Below are 23,100 nucleotides of genomic sequence, written 5' to 3'. Positions count from 1 at the left end.
TACATCCGATCTTATCTACTTGGTCAATGCCTTGGATAAGACATCATACCCTGAATGTGTAAGTAGATCATATCGTAGATTACTGGATCAGTGAAAACCTAATTCCCTGATCTAATCTTAGGACTTGTTCATTTGAATATATAATTACAATCATAATCCACCATGACCTAGTCACTATAATTGTAACTATTTATATGTTCGAGATTTTATAAATCTTTGTATTATTCCAATAATCATGTAATAAAACAAGCAAGAAATGCAGTTGTCAAACTAAATGATTTCTATTACTTTTACTGAAAATATAAAATCATGTTACATGTCTGACTTGGGCATAAAACCGAACAAAATCATATATCATAAATAATTAGACATAGTTCCCTATACACCAAAATATACTAAAAGATGCATCGGTCTATACCCTGTGCAGTAACCCGACTATAAGTCGAAGGAGTGGGATCGGTAAGCCACTCCTTATAATCATATATATGTCCATGACTATGACGATCCCGTAGGAGTACAGGTTTAATGAGATCTTTCATTTTCCTAACCATGCATATCCATTTTAGTAGACTGATAACTCTATGAAAATAGAGCTATTTATCTCTTTCGATGCATTAATTTAGCATTGTTCTCAATAATTTTTAGTTTAATTTTTATTTAGTTTCTTATTAATTAGTTAAAAATTAATCTACCTCAATTATGTGTAGTTTTTGAAGAAATCTAAATTGATTTAAAATGCTAATTTTTGGTGCAGTATTTTTCTAATTGCAACAACATTACTGCAGTATTTCGAGCATAGTAGCTATTAAGGGACCAACATGAGAAACAAAGATGGCGGGTCATTTAGTGTGCTTTATTAGATTTATTTGGTGTTTTATGGAAAAAGAAAGCCAATTGAAATTTAAATAAAAGTGGTCTGAAAAGAAGAAAGAATGTGACATGTGGTGGAAGGAGGAAAGTAGCGTTTCCCTAATTGGAGCCCTAATTTTAAAATGAAAACCCAGCCACCATTTTATACTCTCTACCCATTTTTTTAGAAGCCACCATTAAAGGAACAAGAGAAGGAAGAAGAAAAAGAGGAAAAGAAAAAAGGAGAGAAAGAAAGCACAAAGGAGGAGAGGTTGAAGACAAGAGCCATTGAAGACATTCATTTTGGCTTGATTCTCTCTACTCTCTTTTATTTCTTTATTTGGATTTTCTTAACTATGAATTATTTTATTATGGGTATTTTTTATATTATAGTTATGAGCTAAATTTTTCATAACTAGAATGATTGATGAATTCTAATATGTGACTTTTGATGTCTTGTTAATGGTGTTAATGTGAAATTGAGGTTTTATTCATTCAAGTGGTTCTATTGTTTACTATTTTCTTTTCTCCAGCCATCAATTATGAGTAATTGAATTAAATTTTTAATACCGAAAGGGTTAGGGTTAATGGACCCAAGACTTGAATGGTGCAAGATTACTCTCTTTGATTGTAATTTATAATGGTATAGACATATATTATTACCTTGCATAACTTGATGAAATTGGTAAATGTATTCTTGAATTTAGATTGGCATACACATATGTTTAGTTTAACTAAAGAATTTAAATCATAGTGATTTCGGCGGAAGCCTATGAACTTGCTTGGAATTCCTAGTTAATAATTCTCAGTTTGCTGTAGCATTCCCATAGCACTGATGTCAGTTTTTGCATTTAAGAAGAAATTAGTTATTCTAGCTCATTTGTTTATCTTTGTCTCTTGTCCTTTTGTTTGTTTTATTTACTTTCTTGTTTAGCTTTTAGGTTTAATTAAATCTTTATCAATTGCTTCATCAAAGTTGTATAGTATTGATTTTTGCATGATTATTTGCTTTTAATCACTGTGGAGATATACTCATTCTTATCACTTTATTACTTGTTGATTGTGTATACTTGCGCAACATTTATATTAATATTTTTCACAACATACACCATAAAAATCACTTTATAAATTCACATTTACAAAAATAAATTTATTTTTATTTTCTAGAAAATTTTTGACAGCATAACAGCTGTAATTTCATCATCCCAATTTTTTTAAACCTGTAAATAACATTGCAGATTACCCAAATTAGTTCAGTATCATTAAAATTAAATATAAAGCATGATATCTAATAATTATATATGGATAGCAAAAGTAAGTTTTTGAAATTTTAAAACTTTCAAACTACTAGAAAATAAGTTTCAAGAACTCCTACCTTGTATATATGGAATCCTAATATTCCAATCAATTTGGACGCTCTTAAAGGTAACAACGATTTCTTTTCCTCATATAAATTCTAACATCGATGCCCAAATGAGTTTCTTGGGTTAGGTACGAATTCAAAATTCAAAAACAATTCTATAATAATATCTAATATCAACTTTTACACCCAAAGCTAAATAGAACTCACTTTGGGTGTATGGATGACGACAGTGGTGGAGGCTTTTAGCGAGTCGCGGTGGTGGTGAGAATCGAACCTACCAATGTGAAACTCTTGGGTCAATCTACACGATGGTGGGGTTGGCCGGAGCTAAAGACCACTAGTTTGACCCCACTACACCCTTGGTTTCTAGGGTGTTTTTCGGCGGATCTCCATCCACTTTTCCAATGAGCTTTACAACATTCCTTTGGGGGAAAGGATAGATCTCGTGAAAAGGATCATGTTCATACCATGCTTGGCCGAGTGGGGTCTTGAATGGCGTCAGAATATGGTCAGAAAAACCAGGCGAAAACAAAGATTTTCAAGCTTGATTTTGTTGCGGAGAATGGTGCATAGAACGATGAAATTCTGAGGTTTGGTTCATTTGTCGACGATGAATGGATTGGTGGAGTGCGTGTAAGTTGTCGACACTAATTGTGGAGGTTGGTGGTGGTTGCTGTGAGGTTGGAAGAAGAAGAAGAAGAAGAAGAAGAAGAAGAAGAAGAAGAAAGATTATGGGGAAAAGATGGGTATTAGGTAGAGAAGATAGATAAATAGAGTAATGTGTCTACAATCTTCTTATTTCTAAAAGGCCCTTCCATTTATTTTGAATTTTTTTTATTTTAATTCCCCCACATTTATTAAAAAAATTAGGATTTTACATTCTTTCTCCCATAAGGAATTTCGTCTTGAAATTCAGAGTACAACCTCTAATTGAAAATTAAACAAATGAGGATACTTGTAATACATTTCTTACTCTAATTCCCATGTAGCCTCTTCTTCGTCGTGATTCTTCCATAACACTTTCACTAGTGGTATTTCTCTATTTCGCAGGACATTTAGCTCCCTAGCAAGGATTATAATCAGTTGCTCCTTAGAAGTCACATTCTCACGAAGGGGGACATTAGTGTATTGAATCACATGTGAGGGGTTTGGAGTATACCTTCTTAACATTGATACGTGGAAGATATCATGCACACGACCCAATTAAGATGGTAGTGCAAGGCGAAAGGAAACTTCCCAAATCCTTTCTATTATCTCATAGGGTTTGATATACCTAGGAGCCATTTTTCCTTTTACCCCAAATCTTATTACTCCCCTCATGAGTGTCACATTTAGGAACATAAATTCACCAACTTCATACTCAACTTCGCGCCTGTGGAGGTCTGCATAACTCTTTTAGCAACTTTGGACCACTATGAGCCTTTCCTGAAGATCTCTAATTTTCTCTGAGGTATCTTTTATAATCTCTGGCCCAATAGTAACATGTCGATCAGGCTTAGCCTAACACAAGGGTGATCTACATGGCCTCTCGTACAAGGCTTCATAGGGATCCATACCAATACTGGCTTGATAGCTATTATTATAAGTAAACTCTACCAAGGGCAAGTGCTCTCCCCAACTACCTCCAAAATCTATACATACGAACAAAGCATTTCTTCTAGAGTCTATATGGTTATCTCGGATTGGCTATTTTCTTAGGGGTGGTGAGCAGTACTAAAATTTAACTATGTACCCAAGGCTTGTTGCAAAGCTCTCCAAAATTTTTAAGTAAAGAGAGGATCTTTATCTGAAATGATACTAGTGTGTATTCCATGCAACAACACTTTGTTTTTATGTAAAGCTTGACTAGTCTCGTGACCTTGTAATCCTTCATTGCAGGAATGAAATGTGTTGTTTTTGTCAAATGATCCACAATCGCCCAAATTGCATCATGTTTATCAAGGGTCAAAGGTAATCTAGTTACAAAATTCATTGTGATTCTATTTCGCTTCCATTCCGAAATAGGCAGTGGTTAGAGCAATCCAAAAAGTCTTTGATATTCAGCTTTTACTTGTTGGCAAGCCATACACTTTGCAACATAATGTCCTACATCTCGCTTCATTCCTGTCAACCAATATTGTCTCTTCGAATATTGATGCATCTTAGTGTTTCTAGGGTGTAAAAAAAACTTAGACTTGTGTGCCTGAGCTAGGATAGTTTCTCTTAAATCTGGAATATTAGCAACCACTCTTTTCCCTTGAAGTAAAGAAGCCTGTTAGCTTTCACTTCCCATCCTTCCATCTGATCGTTTATCAAATAACTCTTGATAACTTCTAAATCTTTATATTGTTTCTGGCTTAGTTTGACATGTTGAAGGAGCTACCATATTATAGAGAAAAGCATGTTCACCTTCCTCAAACAAGCTAAAATTATAGTCCCCAATTTTTTTTTTCCTATTCCAATCTTCTAAGGCCAAGCTAGCCAATAAACCATGAGGTTTCCTGCTTAAGGCATCTGCTACCATATTAGCCTTACCAAGATGGTAGTTAATTGTAAAGTCATAATCTTCCATATATTATATCCATATCCTTTGTCTTAAGTTTAAATCATGCTGAGTAAAGAGATACTTTAGGCTTTTATGATCTGAATAAATCTCAAACTTAAGTTCATAAATGTTGCACCTCCAAATCTTTAGAACAAAAATAATTGTGGCAAGTTCAAGATCATGCGTGGGATAATTCTTCTCATGTGACTTTAACTGTCTTGAAGCGTAAGCGACTACCATGCCATTATGCATTAAAGCACAACCCATTCTCGTACTTGATGCATCTGTATAAACCACATAAGGATCTCCACTATTGGGTATGGTGAGAACAAGAGCGGAGGTTAACTTTTGTTTCAACTCCATAAAGGCTGCCTCACAACTATCATCCAAAATGAACTTCACTTCCTTTCTAGCTATCCTGGTAAGTGTCATAGAAATCCTTGAGAAATTCTCAACAAAGTGTCTATAGTATCTAGCCAATCCAAGAAAACTTCAAACTTCTGTCACATTTCTTGGCCTCTCCCATTGCACCATAACTTTAAACTTGGCAGGATCTACATAAATTCCATCTTGAGAAATACATGGCCTAAAAATTTAACCTCAGTCATCCAAAATTCACACTTCTCCCATTTTGCATAAAGTTGATTCTCCCTTAACATTTGCAACACAATCCTTAAGTGCTCAACATGCTCTTCACAAGTCTTGGAATATACTAGAATATCATCAATGAACACTACCACAAAGTGATCCAAGTATGGCCTGAATGTTCAGTTCATAAGATCTATGAAGGTTGCATAGGGCATTAGTCAGGCCAAATGGCATAACCAAGAACTCAAAATGCCCATAACGTGTTCTAAAGGCTGTTTTTGGTACACCTTCTTCCCGAATTTTCAACTGGTGGTAGCTAGATCTTAAATCAATCTTAGAAAAGAACATAGATCCTCCCAATTGATCGAATAACTCATTTATTCTTTGAAGAGGATACTTGTTTTGTATGGTTAATCGATTCAACTTCATACAATCAACACAAAGCCTTAAAAAACCATCAACTTTCTTAGAAAATAAAACTGGAGCACCCCATGGTGACGTATTGCTCCCAATGAAGCCTTTTTGAATAAGTTCATTCAATTGCTTTCTCAATTTTGTTAACTTCGCAGGGGCCATGCGATAAGTGCTATAGATACAGGTTGAACTCCAAGAATCAAATTGTTATCCAAAAAACAGACACGGATGACGTGGCAAGTGATTTCTGGACACGTGGCTGACACCTGGAAGAATTCTGTTAGAGTATCAACAAGTGAGACATTACAAGCACGGGGCTGAGTTTTATCATGACCAGCATGGTCGTACATTCCAGATATTTCAAAGATAATCTTATAGAGATCATCGTCATATCTAGGATTATCTCCCATGATTTGCTGAATATCCGATTAATTAGGAAAGAATATCTGTAACTAATTCATGTAATCTTCCTTGAGCCTATAAATAATGAGAAGATAGCTCAAGGAAAGGACTTTTGAGGGACTTTTGGCTTTCTAATTACTGGAGATTAGAGATTTACGAGTGAGCTAGAACTATCACATTTGATATATTGTTTTGTTCTTCAGAGGTTGGTGAAACTCATTGAACCCTAGTTCTTTGATCACTCCTTTGAAATATTATATCAATAACAACTCAAATGGACGTAGGTTATTACCAGATTCTGGGTCCGAACCACTATAAATTCTTGTGTGCTTTACTGTTTTTGTCATTATCTTCATTTCAACATATTTGTCCACATCAAGCATTTTTGACTCCGTGTCAGTTGACCAAAATCTGGGTCAACATTCTGGTGCTTTCATTGAGAGTTTGATATAATATTGTTGAAGTATCAATGGCGAAAACAACAAAGAAGACTGGGCAGGCGACTGGCGCTGCACCATCTCAACCACCTCCTCCTCCTCCAAACGTGACCGAAGATGAGCCACATTTGGAATTTGATGAGGAAGAACTGGATTCCGAGACACTGAGGAATACCCTGGGGCTATTGCAGGACGAACTGGCCAATCTGAGGGCCAGCAACAAGAAATTGAGTGGCAGCGCCAGGAGTTGAGTGAGAGACAGGCAGAGATGGACCGCCATCAGAGGGAGGCCATGGCAGCCCTCGAAGGAGCCCTACAGTTGGCTAGGAATCAGGTTGCGCCTGCCTCACAGCCTGATCAACCTCCAAATGGGCCACCCCAAAGGGGTCCCAATCCTAGCCCGCCTATCCAGCCCTCGAGCCCCTAAAGGCCCGAGCAGCCACCAATGCTATAGGATGATGTCTCGCTAAGGGACCCTGAGGCGCAGCCTCCATCCCAGGCTGGTCGTGACATTCCCCCATAGCCAAGGTAGAATAGGGCTGGGCAGCAGCCCCGCGGCCCTAGACGCCATAGGGGCGAAGAGCCGAACCCTCCGAGCAGAGGACAACGTCCTTCTGTTATGGGCTCTGCGGTCCGGGGCCCCCCACATCATGACAATGCACGGGGACCCATCGACCAACGCAGGCCACCCTCTAAAGCTCGGGACATTCCAGCCCAAGGAGACAACTGAGGGAATAGTCAATCCCACCATGGCCAGTCGAGGTTCAAAGATGGCCACGGTTATAATGAGGCCGACTCAGGCAGAGGAAATGCCGGTCGGAGAAATGGAGAAAGAGGTGGGGGCAGAAGCCCACCATCTACGGATGACCAACCCGAAAGACGTAACGCTGGGGGGCAGCCCAGGCAAAATAACATCTTTAACCATCTTGGAGCTAGCGAACAGCGGTGAAGGGAAGAAGATTTAAGAGATGTACTCAACGATCACAGGGAACGGCATGATGAGTACATTCCTCCAGCAGCAGAGGCTCCGACGATTCTTGGCGCCGTGCAAGCCCAGATAGATGCCCTCAACCAGGCGGTGCAACAGCTGGTCGGGAGAAGAACGTCTTATATCGATCACGATAGGAGAAAAGGAACTCCTTTCGTTCAAAGGATAGCTATGGCAGAAACTCCTAGCAAGTTTAAGATGCCTACGCTTCCAAACTTTGACGGGTATGGTGACCCAGTATCTCATGTCAACAAGTTTGAGATACAAATGGACATTCAGAAAGTGTCCGAAGACGCTCGGTAGAGGATCTTTCCTGCAACACTTTCTGATGCTGCACAGGAGTGGTTTTTCAAATTCCCTCCTGCAAGTATTGTTTCTTGGGAGATGTTCGTAAAGGAATTTTACGGACAATTCTATTCGGGTCGTGTGCACCCAACTGAGGCAAATCAGCTGGTCGAAATATGCCAGCAAGACGGAGAACCACTGAAAGATTACGTCAAGCATTTTATGCGAGCAGCTGTTGGAGCGAAAACAGTGGGAGACGAAGGCAAGATGATGGCCATAACTGCAGGGGTTAAGCGCCGCACGCCTCTCTGGAACAGCCTCAGAAAGCATGGGGTCAGGACTACCCAGGAATTTTTGGATCGAGCTGATCGCTACATCAAGCTTGAGGATGCCATCGCCAGTGAAGGGAAACCCCCAGGCAAGGATAAGGGGACAGCCGAGCCCACCAAAGCTGCCAATGGGTCACAACGGAAAAGGCAACGGTAACAGCAATGGTAATGGAAAGAATGGGGGGAAACGGCCGCATAATGAGCCTTCCACCTCTGATAATAAACGAGCTAAGGGCAATCGTTATGAACCGCGGTTCACCAACTACACTGCCCTTATTGAGTCTCAGGGAGAGGTGTATCAGGCCACGAGTTCTAGTGTGCCTTATAAAAAACCTGCTCCCATTCGAAAAGATATTTCAAAGAGAGACACTACCAAGTTCTGTCGCTATCATAATGACTACGGACATGATACAAATGAATGCAACCAGCTGAAGGATGAAATCGAGTTCCTTATTAGACAAGGATACTTGAGAAGATATGTACGGGCCTTGGGAAATTCCCAACGAGAGGCTCCAGGTGGCAACGAGCATACGCCCGCACGCCAACGCTCGCCACCTTTGCAGCCTGACCCCGTAGCTGGCACTTTACTCACCATCTGTGGAGGCCCGCACCTCGCGGGAAGTAGTGGAAAGGTGAGGGAACGATATGCTCGGACCCTACGCCACGACCAGGACATCGAGATGATGACTGTGGAGGACAGGGCATCAAAGAAGGCTCGGTCAGAGGAGGGTGAGATAACCTTCTCTGATAGCGACGCCCAGCATGTCCGGTTCCCACATTCCGATCCGCTGGTCATGGACGTTCAAATCGCCAACATGATGGTGAAAAGAGTACTAGTGGATACAGAAAGTTCAGTAAACATCCTGTACAAATCTTCTCTGGAACGCATGAAGTTGTCCGTTAAGGACTTGGAGCCCTGTAACCAAACAATTTACAGCTTCTCTGGTGAGGGACTCGCCCTAGCAGGGTCAATCAGACTTCCAGTCACAGCCGGTACAACGCCTGCTACCAGGACATTACTCGCTACTTTTATAGTAGTTGATTGTCCTTCGGCGTACAATGCTGTTATTGGAAGGCCCATACTGGTTGATCTTCGGGCCGTCACCTCAGTATGGCACTTGCCCATGAAATTCTCGACAGACGCAGGGGTAGGACGTGTGTTGAGTAATCAGAGAGAAGCAAGGGAGTGCTACAACGCCTCAGTCACAAAGGCGAAGAAGGGAACGTCGAAGAGCACTCCCCTAGATAGCTTGCAAATGGCTATTGATACACAAGCCCAATCCGGTGATGGAGTCACCAAATAGGGTGTTTCCCAAAGTGAGGATAGGGATTTAGATCCTCGCTTTGGGGATTTTGAAGAAGATGTTGGACCTGTCGAGGACCTGGAAGAGGTCCAACTCGACGAAAAAGACCCGACCAGAGTTGTGAAGGTCGGGAAAAACTTAGAAGTAACCACGAAGCATGCACTGGTGGAATTTTTGCGAAAGAACCATGAAGTATTTGCCTGGTCACACAAAGACATGGCTGGGATAGATCCTGTAGTTATTAGCCATGTCCTGAACATTGACAAGAGTTTTCCACCCGTGCAACAAAAAAGAAGGCTGCTCGATAAGGATAGATCGAAAGCCTTAAAGGAGGAAGTCAAAAGACTAAAGGAGAATGGGTTCATCAGGGTGGCGTTTTATCCATCATGGGTCTCTAATCCAGTACTGGTTCCCAAGCCTAACGACAAATGGCGAACCTGTGTGGATTTCACAGACCTCAATAAAGCTTGCTCGAAGGCTTGTTTCCCACTCCCAAGGATCGACCAGCTGGTCGATGCAACTGCAGGACATAAGGTCCTCTCTTTCATGGATGCATAGTCAGGGTACAATCAGATCAGTATGCATCCCCCTGACGAGGATCACACTAGCTTTTGGACCGATACAGGGTTATACTATTATAAAGTAATGCCCTTCGGACTGAAAAACGCTGGTGCGACTTACCAGCAACTAGTCAACCACATGTTTAAGGAGTTAATCAGAGTAAACATGGAGGTATACATGGATGACATGCTGGTAAAGTCGAAAAAAGCAGAAGGACATGTGAAGGATTTACAAGAGTGTTTCAACGTTCTGAACAAATATCAGATGAAGTTAAATCCTCTCAAATGTTCCTTCGGAGTAGGATCAGGGAAATTTTTGGGTTTTCTTGTTAATTCAAGAAGAATCGAGGCCAACCCCAACAAGATAAAAGCCCTGATCGACATGAAATTGCCAATGAAAATCAAGGATGTGCAAAGTTTAACTGGAAGAATTAGCACTAAGTAGATTCATTTCCAAGTCGACGGATAAATGCGTCCCTTTCTTCAATCTACTTAGAGGCAACAAGAAATTCGAATGGACAGGAGACTGCGAGCAGGCTTTCTAGGCCTTAAAGGCCCACATGTCACAACCTCTTGTTTTATCAAAACCCATGGACAGAGAAACTTTGTTCATTTACCTGGCGATCACCGAATTTGCTGCCAGTGCCGTGCTAGTGCGAGAGGAAGAAGGCGTACAAAAGGCGGTTTACTATGTAAGCAAGAGGTTAATCGGGGATGAATTGAGGTATGCTCCAATCGAAAGGTTAGCCTATTGCTTGATTTTGGCCTCAAGGAAGTTACGTCCTTACTTCCAAGCCCATCCCATCACAGTCTTAACTGACCAACCCCTTTGGTAAGTTCTGCAAAAGCCAGAGGCGACTGGGCGCTTATTAAACTAGGCAGTCGAACTCGAATAGCTCGATATCACATATTCACCGCGAACAGCAGTAAAAGGACAGGTCTTTGCTGACCTTATCGCTGAATTCACTGAGCTCCTAGACGATGAGCCGTGCGAAGACCCTAGTACGTCCGAGCCACAAGTCAAAGCTCCTTCGTGGAGGTTATTAACGGACGGATCATCCAACGAATCTCACGCAGGAGCAGGAGTGATATTGATAACGCTAGAAGGGCATCAATTTCACTACGCTATTAGGTTTGATTTCACCGCATCGAACAATGAGGACGAATATGAAGCACTCCTCGCAGGACTAAGGTTAGCCAAAGACATGAATATAAAAGTGCTTGACATCTACAGTGATTCACAGCTGGTAGTGAATCAAGTCTTAGGGGAGTATCAAGCATGGGGCCTCAAAATGGTGGCCTACTTAAACAAAACTAGAGATATGTTGGCGCAATTCAAAAAGTATACCCTCCAGCAAATTCCCCGAGATCAGAATTCAAACACAGATGCCTTAGCCAAACTCGCAAGTGAGAAATACGCTGACACTTTGAATATAGTGCCAGTAGAGAGATTATGCGAATCGAGCATATGAGAAGACGAAATTAATATGGAAATCCGGATGGAGGATACATGGATGGCACCATACTTGGAGTATCTCACAAATGGTGTACTACCAGCAGATAGAAACAAAGTCAGAGCTCTTCAAAGACAGGCTGCTAGGTATATACTGGTTGATGTGTTCTGTACCGAAGAGGATACTCCATGCCACCGCTCAGATGTGTCATAGCGGAAAAAGCTAAAGAACTGATGAAGGAAGTACATGAAGGCTTCTGTGGGGACCACGCTGGGGGGCAGAGCTTGTCAAAAAAGATTCTGAGGCAGGGTTATTTCTGGCCGACTATGAATGAGGACTCAATGGAGTTTATGAAAAAATGCGATAAGTGTCAGAGGTTTTCCAAGATCCCACGCGCAGCTCCCAATGAGTTAAAGCAGATGCAGAGTCCTTGGCCTTTCGCAGTATGGGGTATAGACTTGATTGGATCCCTGCCAACAGGGAAGGGTGGAGTAAAATATGTAGTCGTAGCAGTCGACTACTTCACCAAATGGGTCGAAGCTGAGCCGCTCGCTACTATAACGACCAAGAAAGTTTTTTGACTTTGTCATCAAGAACATTGTTTGCCGATATGGTTTGCCTCGAAAAATTGTCTCAGACAACGGCACCCAGTTTGACAGCGACTTATTCACAGACTTCTGTGAAAGGCATGGAATTGTCAAAAGCTTTTCTTCAGTCACACACCCACAAGAAAATGGGCAAGTCGAAGCAGTGAACAAAACACTTAAAGATACCCTGAAGAAAAGACTTGAAGACGCTAAAGGAGCGTGGCTAGAACAGCTGCCTGAAGTACTCTGGTCGTATAGAACATCTCATCGAACAGCGACAGGTCATACCCCGTTTTCCTTAGCATACGGGTATGAGGCTATGTTGCCCGTCGAGTTAGATCTGCCCTCACATCGACGAATTACGTACGACCAAGACCAGAATAGCCAACTAATGATGGAGTCCCTAGACTCACTTGAAGAGAAACGGGAAAAAGCCCAACTCCGAGTAGCTGCGTACCAGCAAAAAGTCGCCTGATATTTTAACTCAAAGGTGAAAGAAAGAAATTTAAACATTGGAGACCTAGTACTTCGACGAGCTTTCTTAAATACCCGTGACCCAACTGCTGGAGTACTCGGACCAAACTGGGAAGGACCTTACCAGATTGAAGAAGTCCTTCATCTAGGAACATACAAACTTGCACGCTTAAATGGAGAACACCTGCGCAAGTATTATCAATAAACAGTCCTTTTTAAAGGACTCGCTTGTATTAATTTTTACTTTTTACAAGTTTTGAAAAAGGGTTAGCCATATTGTATGGCTAATCGCTTATAAGTGTAAGATCTTTTTAAAGATCACTCGTAAAGACATGTTTAGTCCATTTTTAATACGAGAATTATAAGGGACCATGCACAGTCAGTCATTCTTGCCAACCTTTGTAAATTTTATTTACAAGTATTTGTTCACTACATGTGTTGTTTTGCTGTATTCTATATTTTACAAGTTATTCCGAGCAGCAATGTTCAAATAGGTTGTGGTCAAGGCAAGTGACCAAGGACCTAAAGCTCCTCGATCACTTGGGGGGCATATAAGGCACATCGATAGCAAAGCTAGCAAAGCATACCAAGAGGTATGTAAACGCATGAACAAAATGAGTGAAAGCATGCTACGGTACTTAGAGTATTTTTCAAAATTTATATTTTGTTAAATCAAGCCAAAGTTCTATGCTAAGTTCGGTCATGCGAACAAATGTTATAATAGACAGAAATATTATAATATCAAAAGGCATTCTTTTACACCGCGAGCAGTACTGCTTGGATGTAATTGTTTAAAGTAAAAGGAAAGTTTGCTGCCCATGCAGCAAAATTAAAAATAAAAATTCAGTCTTTACATCACGACCCGTAGGTCGTGTAATTAAAGAAAAAGAACAATTTTTTTTAAGGAGCCTGAGGGGCAGGAGGATCTGTTGGAGCAGTTTGGTCAGCTGCATCTCCTCCAGCTTCTCCTCCCTCCAAATTGGCGGGTGGCTGGATACTTGGGGAAGCAGGGACCCTAGCTCTTTCTTCTTCAGCAGCTAACCGAGTAGCACAGCGCGCTAGCTCGGCCTTCCTGGCCTCTGCTGGAAGGTAACTGAAATCGGCACCTTGGTTGTGTTTCCAAAAGTCGTAGAAACACCGAAGTGTCGCGTTCTTGTACCTCTCCAGATCCTTGGCATTGGTAAGCTTAAGCTATTCCACTTGGCTCTAAGGAACAGCTATGGTCTTTTCCTTGGCAAGGTGCTCCTCCTTAAGTCTCTTGACTTCACGATATTGGATTCGACTGGACTCCTGGTAATCGTCCCTCTGCTTCTTCAAAGCTGCCTGAGAAGCTTCATTCTCCGCCAGCTTTGCCACCAAAGCATCCTTCTGCTGGGTGACCACCTCCAACTCCCCAGCATGCCTGGCTTCTGCAGCCTGAAGCTCCTCGATGGCTTTCACCTGAAACTCCTCGATGGCCTTTGCCCGAGCCTGATCGATGATAGCACTAGTGCGAGTACGAGCAGCAGTTATAGTCAGCATTGCCGGCAGACAAGGAATAAAAGTTAGGCTATATTACAAGAAGGAAAGATAAAGGCCAAGAGAAAGAATACTTACACTGGCCACTTCGTTAAGAGCCCTGTTAAGGATCTGATCGACCCCCATGCTCTCAGCTTCAGCCATTGCCTCCCTGCAACGGTCATGCTTCAGGATATGAGCAAGGCGATCTTTAGCTGATCGCAGGGACCGGTTTGAGAGTTTGGTCCCAAGAAGTTCTGCTTGCGGAGCCTGTTCCCTTTGGGCCGCAGGCGGGGGGTTGGCAGCAGGGGTAGTCTCCTTTTCAGCAGGAGCAGGAGGTTGGGCAGAAGGTTGGCCAGTAGGTCCTTCCTTGGAAGGATCAGGTGTTCGACCTTTCTTGGCCGGGGGTGCTTGGCTTGATTTGCCATTGTGCCTCCTAGCTGATTTCCGTCGGACTAGGGGGACCTCCTGGGTCTGGTACAGATCGAAAATGATGGGGGAAGCCATCTCTGCAGATAAAGAAAAACATGCAGGCAGTAAGACAAAGGCAGATAAAAAATCATGGCAAATTAGAAAAGAGGTCACAAAGTTTAATACCCGAGCTACAACTACTGGTCGCTATACTACTGACTCTATTAGTCATACACTCACTATCTGGCACGAAGAAGTCTGGCCCTAGATTTGGAGTATACGTAATATTGCCATCCCCGTCAAACAAGTGACAGGGAATTGGCAAGCTATTTAAAAACAGAATAACAGTACCGTTTTCGTCTGAAGACTCTTCCAAGTCTATGACGGGCTCTGTTGCCTTTTGTTTCCCCTTCCCTTGGGGCACAGGAGGCCTCTCTGCTTAAGGGTTGCCAGTGGGTTCCCTGATCGTAACCCTCGTTGGCCTCCTTTGGGGAGGAGACGCTGGGGGTTGCTACTCAGGATCCCCCTTGGCCGTGGCATCTGCCACCATGGGTCCTCTTGTTTCATGGCGAGGAGCCAGGAGGCCAGATAACCTCAGATTTTCATCAGTGACCAGGGACTTAACGCTTTTTTCAGCGTCTGCCATCCTCGCCAGTGCGTTGGACCTCAACACCATGTCTGGTGTTGGGTTCGGACGTAACCATGGTCCTGAAAGGCACAATATACTTTAGAGAAGTGTAGAAGAGTTTGCTAAGGAAAAGTATCGACCAGTGAAAGTAGCATTTACCTCCTCGAGCGAAGGCCAGGTTGTTCGTAGTCATGTCTGGTGTGAGGAAATACTCTCTATAGTATTGCCCCACGTTGGAAATGTGGGTAGTGTCACTCAAGAATGTTCGGTTTGTTTCTTGGTGACAAAGATGAAAAAAGCCCGTCCCGTATTGTTGAGGGTTGGACTTAAGGTCAAAAAGGAAGTTGACCTCGTGAGGGGTGGGTTCTGGCCATTTTTTGAGTTTATAAAGGATATAGAGTGTGGCCAACATTCTATATCCGTTTGGGGTAATTTGAAAGGGGGCAACACCGAAGTAGTTGGCCACCCCGTGGTAGAATGGATGTAGAGGGAGGATAGCCCCCGCCTCTATGTGATATCTGGACCAAGCGCTATAGACGACCCAAGGCAGGTTAGCTCTTTGGTCAGCAGGAGGGATTCTGAGATTAACCCCTGTAAGAGGGTACTTCCTAAGGTAATTGGCAAGCATCCGGGGAGTCACCTGGCTAGTAGGAGAAAGGTACCACTTGACATCAGGAAGGTTTTGATGCCGAGGACGAGCCCTAACTTGAATATGAGGGTCTGGGGCAGCATTTTCTCGACCACTGGTCGAAGGAACCCTAGCTTGTGAATCAGGCTGGGCAAGTGAATTTGGATTGTTTTCAGGGTTTGGTTTTTTCTTGCCTGGAGATTTAGAACGGGCCATTTGAGGTGGTGATGGTTGAGATCTAGAAGAAGTTCTTGAAAACAGAATCTCACTAACGCTCTGGGCTGGCTGTTCTTCACCTTCAAGCAGTTGTGCAAGGAGGTCGTCGTTGATTGGCCACTCACCTCCCCACAAATCTGGCATTAAAATCTGCGAACAGAAGAATGGGGAGGTGAGGATGAAGAATTTTGAAAGTTTTTTAGAATAACGCTGGTCGAGTATAAAAGTTACGCTTTTATACTACAACATTCTAACAAAAAACTAACTTTTTCACACGAACAGTTTGAAAAACAGATCAAAAAGTGAAAGCAAAAAGTTTTTCGAAAAAGCTTTTTCAACTCCTTTTAGGGTGGGAAAAACTTGGTTTTTCAACAGGCATAAAAATCGAATTTTTACTTCGGTTTTACGTCCTAAAGTCTTGATCTCAACTATCAAACTAACTCGTAACTCCTTAATGGCAGAGAAATATCATCCTATACAGTATCACCCATTAAGCCCCCTACTGTCATGCATCTCAACCTAGAAACAAATAAACTCAACAGTCAATCCTCAGAAGCATGCACGACAAAAATATAGAGCGTAAAAATTCTGAGACTTACCAGAAAAAAGATCGTGGAGATTTGAGAAAGTTTTCGAGCGTCGGAGAACTCACGGACTGAATCTTGAAACGCTGGAAGACGGTCTTCAGAAGAAAATGGAAGCTATGATTTTAGGGTTTCTTGAGAGAGTAATAGCTTACGTAAATAGGAAAAGAAGACTTTGGAGAGACTATATATATTTTTGTCCGTGGCATAAAAGGAGAGTAATCATCAGTATCCTCTTTTTCGAAGCATGGGGAAGGGTGATAGCCGTCGAAAGGTTGCTTGGGAACTGAAAAGCCGTGATTAGACAAGGGTAGGTTACTTTTCCCAAGGTTGCAAGAATTATTCCGACAGGTCTGATGGGGTAATCGAAGGGTCGTTTCCTTAAAAGTTTATTTATTGCTCATAATAAATAAACTTGGGGGGAAAATGTTATCCAAAAAACAGACACGGATGACGTGGCAAGTGATTTCTGGACACGTGGCTGACACCTGGCAGAATTCTGTTAGAGTATCGACCAGTGAGATATTGAAAGCACGGGGCTGAGTTTTATCACAACCAGCATGGTCGTACATTCCAGATATTTCAAAGATAATCTTATAGAGATCATCGTCATATCCGGGATTATCTCCCATGATTTGCTGAATATCCGATTAATTAGGAAAGAATATCTGTAACTAATTCATGTAATCTTCCTTGAGCCTATAAATAATGAGAAGATAGCTCAAGGAAAGGACTTTTGGGGGACTTTTGGCTTTCTAATTACTGGAGATTAGAGATTTACGAGTGAGCTAGAACTATCGCATTTGATATATTGCTTTGTTCTTCAGAGGTTGGTGAAACTCATTGAACCCTAGTTCTTTGATCACTCCTTTGAAATATTATATCAATAACAACTCAAGTGGACGTAGGTTATTACCAGATTCTGGGGCCGAACCACTATAAATTCTTGTGTGCTTTACTATTTTTGTCATTATCTTCATTTCAACATATTTGTCCACATCAAGAATTTTTGACTCCGTGTCAGTTGACCAAAATCTGGGTCAACACAAATCAATACGAAACTTAATCTCTCCTCTGGCGATAGTCCTGGTAGTTCCTCCAGAAAACATCTGGATACTCACTAACAACATATAGATTGGAACACTGAGTTCCATTATCCATTTTCCCATTTATAGAAAATAAATTGCCAACGGTCTCCAATCGTTTCTTACCAATAATGAATGCATTGAGAGATGGATTAGGTTGCAAAATATTTTTATTTTCTTGATAAACAATCTACCTATTGTTTATATAAAGGGTTACTTTTCTTATTTAACAATCAATAGTAGCTTGATACTTGGCCAACCAATTCATACCGAGAATCAAATTAAACTAATCCATTGGCATCACAATCAAATCATCTAAAACTCTATGACCACTTTTCCCAATGCTCACATATTTGCACACTAATGATACATCATAACCCTTTCCCAATGGGGTATCCAAACTATAAAATGGAGTAAACCTCTCATGCTATAAACCCAATACACTTGCAAAAAACATAGATATAAAAGAGTGGGTTGCCCCAGTATCAAATAAGCATGAGCCCAAGAATAAGAAATATGAATCATACCCTCAATGGAACCCCATCTAGCTAGATCAAAGGCTTCTCCAACTTTCATAGCATACGCTTGTCCAGTGGCCTTCCATTTCCCTTTGCCTTTTCCTTGTCTAGGGTGACTGCTACTAGCCCCAGAACCCATGCTATTGCAATTGCGAGATCCTTGACTCCTAGAGACTTGCGGAGTAAGATAATCTTGATTGAAACTTTGATCATAATCCATTGATAGTGGATGATACTGATGCTGATACTATGGGGTAAATTGAGATGAGCGAGGTGTAAAATATGGTGATGAACCATAGGCCTGATTCAATTTAGGTAGACATGTTGAGGAAATTGAACCAGAGTGACTCCTAATTGTCCCTCCTCTAGACAAATGTGACTTCTTAGGTAAGGGAAAGCTTTCTTCATAAGCCCAAGCTGACCACAGCTGTAACAATTTCCATAAGGAGAAAAATGTCCCCTTCATGATGAACCATTGCTGCTACTACTCCCACTGTGTGGGGGACTCTGACCATGTCTTGATCCTTTATTCTTCCTTGTCATTTTCCTACTTCCTTTGTCTCAATTTGGATTTCTGCTACCGTAACCTTCTTCTGAGATAACCTCAGTCAATTGTGCAACCGCCAAACAATCAGATAATTCTTCAAATTTATGAGTCACAGTTATGCTTCTGATAGAAGGCTTCAAACGACACACAAACTTTGCCATAATCAAGGTCTGATAAACACCTCTTGCATATTGGGACAACTCCATAAATCTCATGTAGTTCTCATTCACTGACATCCCCTCTTGTTGGATATTCTAAAAAAAAAATGCTAAGGATTTACGGTGGCTATCGTTAAAGTAGTTGGCATTGAAAATTTCTCTAAATATCATCCAATCCATGTATTTATCTCCTCGGTGGATCCCTAGAATGTAACACCCCACTTTTCGGCCACCTACTAATAACCTGGTCGGGACGGTGAATCTTTGTTATGAATATTATTTTGATTAATAATATATGATTGAGAAGAAAATTTCATGTTGTTAGTGATAGCCAATGTGTGGTTGTGGTCAAACCAAGAATTTTGGTCTTGGACCGAAAAGAAAACCCTAACCAAGTAAATTCTCGGATAAAATTATGATGAAATTAAATAATTATGGAAAAATAAGAATGGGCATAAAATTGGTTGGTAAGTTTTAATATAAGATCAAGTATAAAATGTATTTTTGTGAAAATGCTTAATTAGCCTAAAGTAGAAATTTTGAGAAATTAATTCCATAAGCTAAAATAAATAGGAGTGTGACCACTTAAATTTAATTTATTTATCCTAAGTTAAGAAACTTATTTGGTGAGGTAAGAAAAAAATTGAGAAAAACATTAGTACTTAGGTAATTACTTGGGGGTAAATAGTTAGTCTTTTATTAAGTGAAAATTTGGAAAAAAATAGAGGGTAATTAAGATAAAGGAGGTCGACCACATTGAGGGTTAGAATGGTTATTTCACATTTTTTTAGGCCTAGGTATTTAAGGCAAAATTAATGTCATTTCTCTCATTTTTCACTCATCTTTTCTCTCAAGAAAATCAAACACTCTCACTTCTCTCTAACTTCCTCTTGGCGGAACCCCCATCTATCTCTCTCTCACAATTTTTCTCTCACACTGATCTTCCTCCTTCATCATACCTAGAAAACCCTAGATACATTTCTCCAAAGATCAAGAGCATTCAAACCTTAAAACTCCAAGAGAAATAGAGGTAAAAAGTTAAGTTATGATGTTATTATTTATTCTCTTCCTTCATATATTTTGAATATGAGACTAATCTTGTTTTGGGGATGTTTGGGGAGTGTGTTTTTGAAGGTTTGAAAGCTAGAGCATGTGTTGATCAAGGAGCTAGAGCCAAACCACAAAAACTAGAATATCAAGAGGTATAAGAATGGTCACCTTGTTAGTTTTTGTTGGTATTTAGGTTAGTTGAGTTGCATGTGTTTGCTTCCATGGTATTATAATAATACAAATCTAGAGGCTGATCATAAATGCATGCACATTTTGTTAAGTTTCTAGCAAATGAACCCGTATGTATTTGTTTATAGATTTTTTTGTCCCCATTGTGTTATTTAGGAAGAGTAGATGCTCATAATATATTATAACATCCAAAAATATGTATTATTGACCAAGTTATAGCTTTTGCAAAAATATTGTATATTCTATAAAATTGGTTTTTATAAACTGTGCATGTAACCAACTTTGGACAACGTGTTCTATAAGAAAAATAAAGTTTTTTTTGGCTAATATTCGAATTGAACACTCTTGATATATTGGTAATAAAATTGGTTGGTTTCATAGAAAAATAATGAAAAGGCTAAGAGTTATGTTTTTCCAAACTTTAGAAAAATTAAAGTTTTCAAAATAAATCTCACTGTACAACTACTTTTGGAAACATTTTTTTTACCAAGTAAAGATTATCTTTTTGACCTAAATTTTCATGTGAAAATTTTTAGTATATCCTAGTTTGAACCTAAGAAAAATCAGACCAAACTAATTAGCCAATGAATTTTATGCTTTACCAAAGTTTAAGAAAAATAATGGTCGCAAATTAGACAGTTTCAATCAACACTTTTTGAAAATTGTTTTCACCTAGTAAAAATGTGTATTTTTTTGGATAAAAATGAACAAGGGACTTCTTGGTATAGCCAATATTAGCTTTGCAAAAGATGATATCTTTTATAAGGATTTTAAAATATAGCTTACCAAAGTTGGAACTTGTTGAAAGTAAGAACTCGTCAACGATATAAGGTCAGAAAACTCAAATTAGATTGTGAAAGATAGCTAAGAATAAGATGGAAAGAACTTGAAAGAGAAGAAGATGCAGAGCTACAATGGAGCAAAGGTCATATATTCATTAATTGTCTGTCCATACAATGAATTTTCCAACCCCTTAACATGAGGGGTCGAAGCCTTTTTATAGGTGGGCTCTATTGGCCCCTGATACAAGCAAGTCCCAGGGGACAGGAATGTACGCGGATACATTTCCAGAGTAGTGGCTCAGGGCATAGTGGTGTCTACCAAGACAATGCTAGAGTTATGGCTCAAGATGTAGTACTGTCGCCTCCGCTATATGGTTGGGGGTGCTCAGGTAGTGCCTCCACTCTCTGTACAAGTTCGTACCGCCACTACTTGTCAGACGTGGATGTCAAGGCCACGCCGCTGTCCTCTTCATGGTCGTATATCCCATATCAGTAACGTACCTTGTACCTAATGGTTGTTCTCACATTTCCAAAATACGCCTTTGCCCTAAGTTTCTTTATATATTTCTAAGTGTAGATGAGCTTCTGAGTTATGATGAGTGACTTACCCAGTCATCCTCATCAATTCTAGCTTGGCACCCAATGACTATTTGACATACCCACTTAGTATTTCCAAGTGTTCATCGTACGCATATTGAGGAGGTTTCACACTTTACATGTCAGGAGAAGATAAGGCGTGGGGGTGCCTCGCTGGTGGCACCTACTTCTAGAAGTGAACTAGGGCCTCTTCAGTGAGGCACAGGGTGCTTGGGACGAGACAAGGTGCACGCGGGAAGCCTAGCGAAGAGCCTTGCATAGCGAGAGGGATTGGGGTCCCTAGAGTGTCTCGCATAGCGAGGCAGCCCTTTAGGACCTATGTTCGGATGCATGAGTCTATGCATGCGGGACACGAGAGGCCTAGTGAGGCTGCACCCCATGTGATCAATCGGAGCTGGGACGCGATGTCTCACGTAGACAGGGTGTGCGTAGGAGGTCAGCCGAGAGCCTCAGATAACGAGGGTGGTGCCTCGGGGTACCCGTGTCCGAGTGCTTAAGTGCGCGTGGGAGGCCAGCTGAGACCCTCGCATAGCGAGGGTGCTTCGCATAGCGAGGGTGCCTCGCATAGTGAGGGTGGTTATCTAGACCTAATGACTTCCATGCTAAGTGAGGCCCTTGCCCCTTCGTGCATGCAAAAGGTAGCCCAGCGGGTAAGAGCGTGTCACTCCTAGACGGGTTAGGCCTTGCCATGCGAGGCCTTTCCCTCACAAGGCCTTTGTACGAGTGTCAACTTCAGGTTACCTCATGCCCATACCACCTAGGAGTTATCACACACCCTTGGCACCTCACGCCGATGTCCACAAGGGTAGAAACGCGTAGAGCAAGGCATGTCCTGTGGCACCGTCCCACTAGCATGTGTTTCATAATCTTTAAGGTGCCTCGTAATATGGAGGTCCTCCTGAATGGCATTCACAAGGGAAGAATTCCCACATTTACACTTGCCCCCGAGTCTATAAGTACACTTTTAAGTGTGCTTGTAGACTTTTTCTTCTTCCCTTGTTTGATATGTATGGCAAGTTTTGGGAGACTCAACCTTGGTGCGCTATCCAATGTTGCATGAAAAAAGACAAAGTGGATTTAGATGGCGTGTTTCTTGATAGTGTCCAAAGAAACACAAAAGCCAACCAACTTTTGTGATGATCCATCCCTAAGATTGAATAAGGACCAATCATTTCCAATCGCAGATCCCAAAGTTGCCCATACTCTTGATCTCCATCATCCATGTATATTGGATCCAATGGCTAGGAAACCTTGAATTTCCTTATAAATACCCCAAGTCTAGAACCAACTTCTCCACACCAAAACTTGTTTAGCATAGTGGTATTCCCTCTAAGCCACTTCCAAGAGCTCCAAGGTTCTATCCTCCATAGAAGCATTCTTGAGGTAATTTTCTCTCCTTTTCATTTATTCATCATTTTTTTTCCTTTTTTTTTTCCTTATTTCTCTTTATGCCAGGTTTGCATTGTAGTGGCGCTAGGAATTCTCTTGTTGCTAAGGACCCGCCCTTGCTCATTGCTCGACCAACCTTACGCCCCCACAAGTCTATCCCCACGCACCTGTGGACCCATATATACACCTCCAGGTATACCTCTTTCCTCCAATGATATGCGTGTTTCCCTTATCAATTACACAGGGGTAGGGTCATTGGCTGT

This window comes from Humulus lupulus, chromosome 3, assembly GCF_963169125.1.
Source record: "Humulus lupulus chromosome 3, drHumLupu1.1, whole genome shotgun sequence".
NCBI classification, from domain to species: Eukaryota; Viridiplantae; Streptophyta; class Magnoliopsida; order Rosales; family Cannabaceae; genus Humulus; species Humulus lupulus.
The sequence above is the reverse complement of the archived record's forward strand: the minus strand, read 5'-3'. Positions refer to the sequence as shown.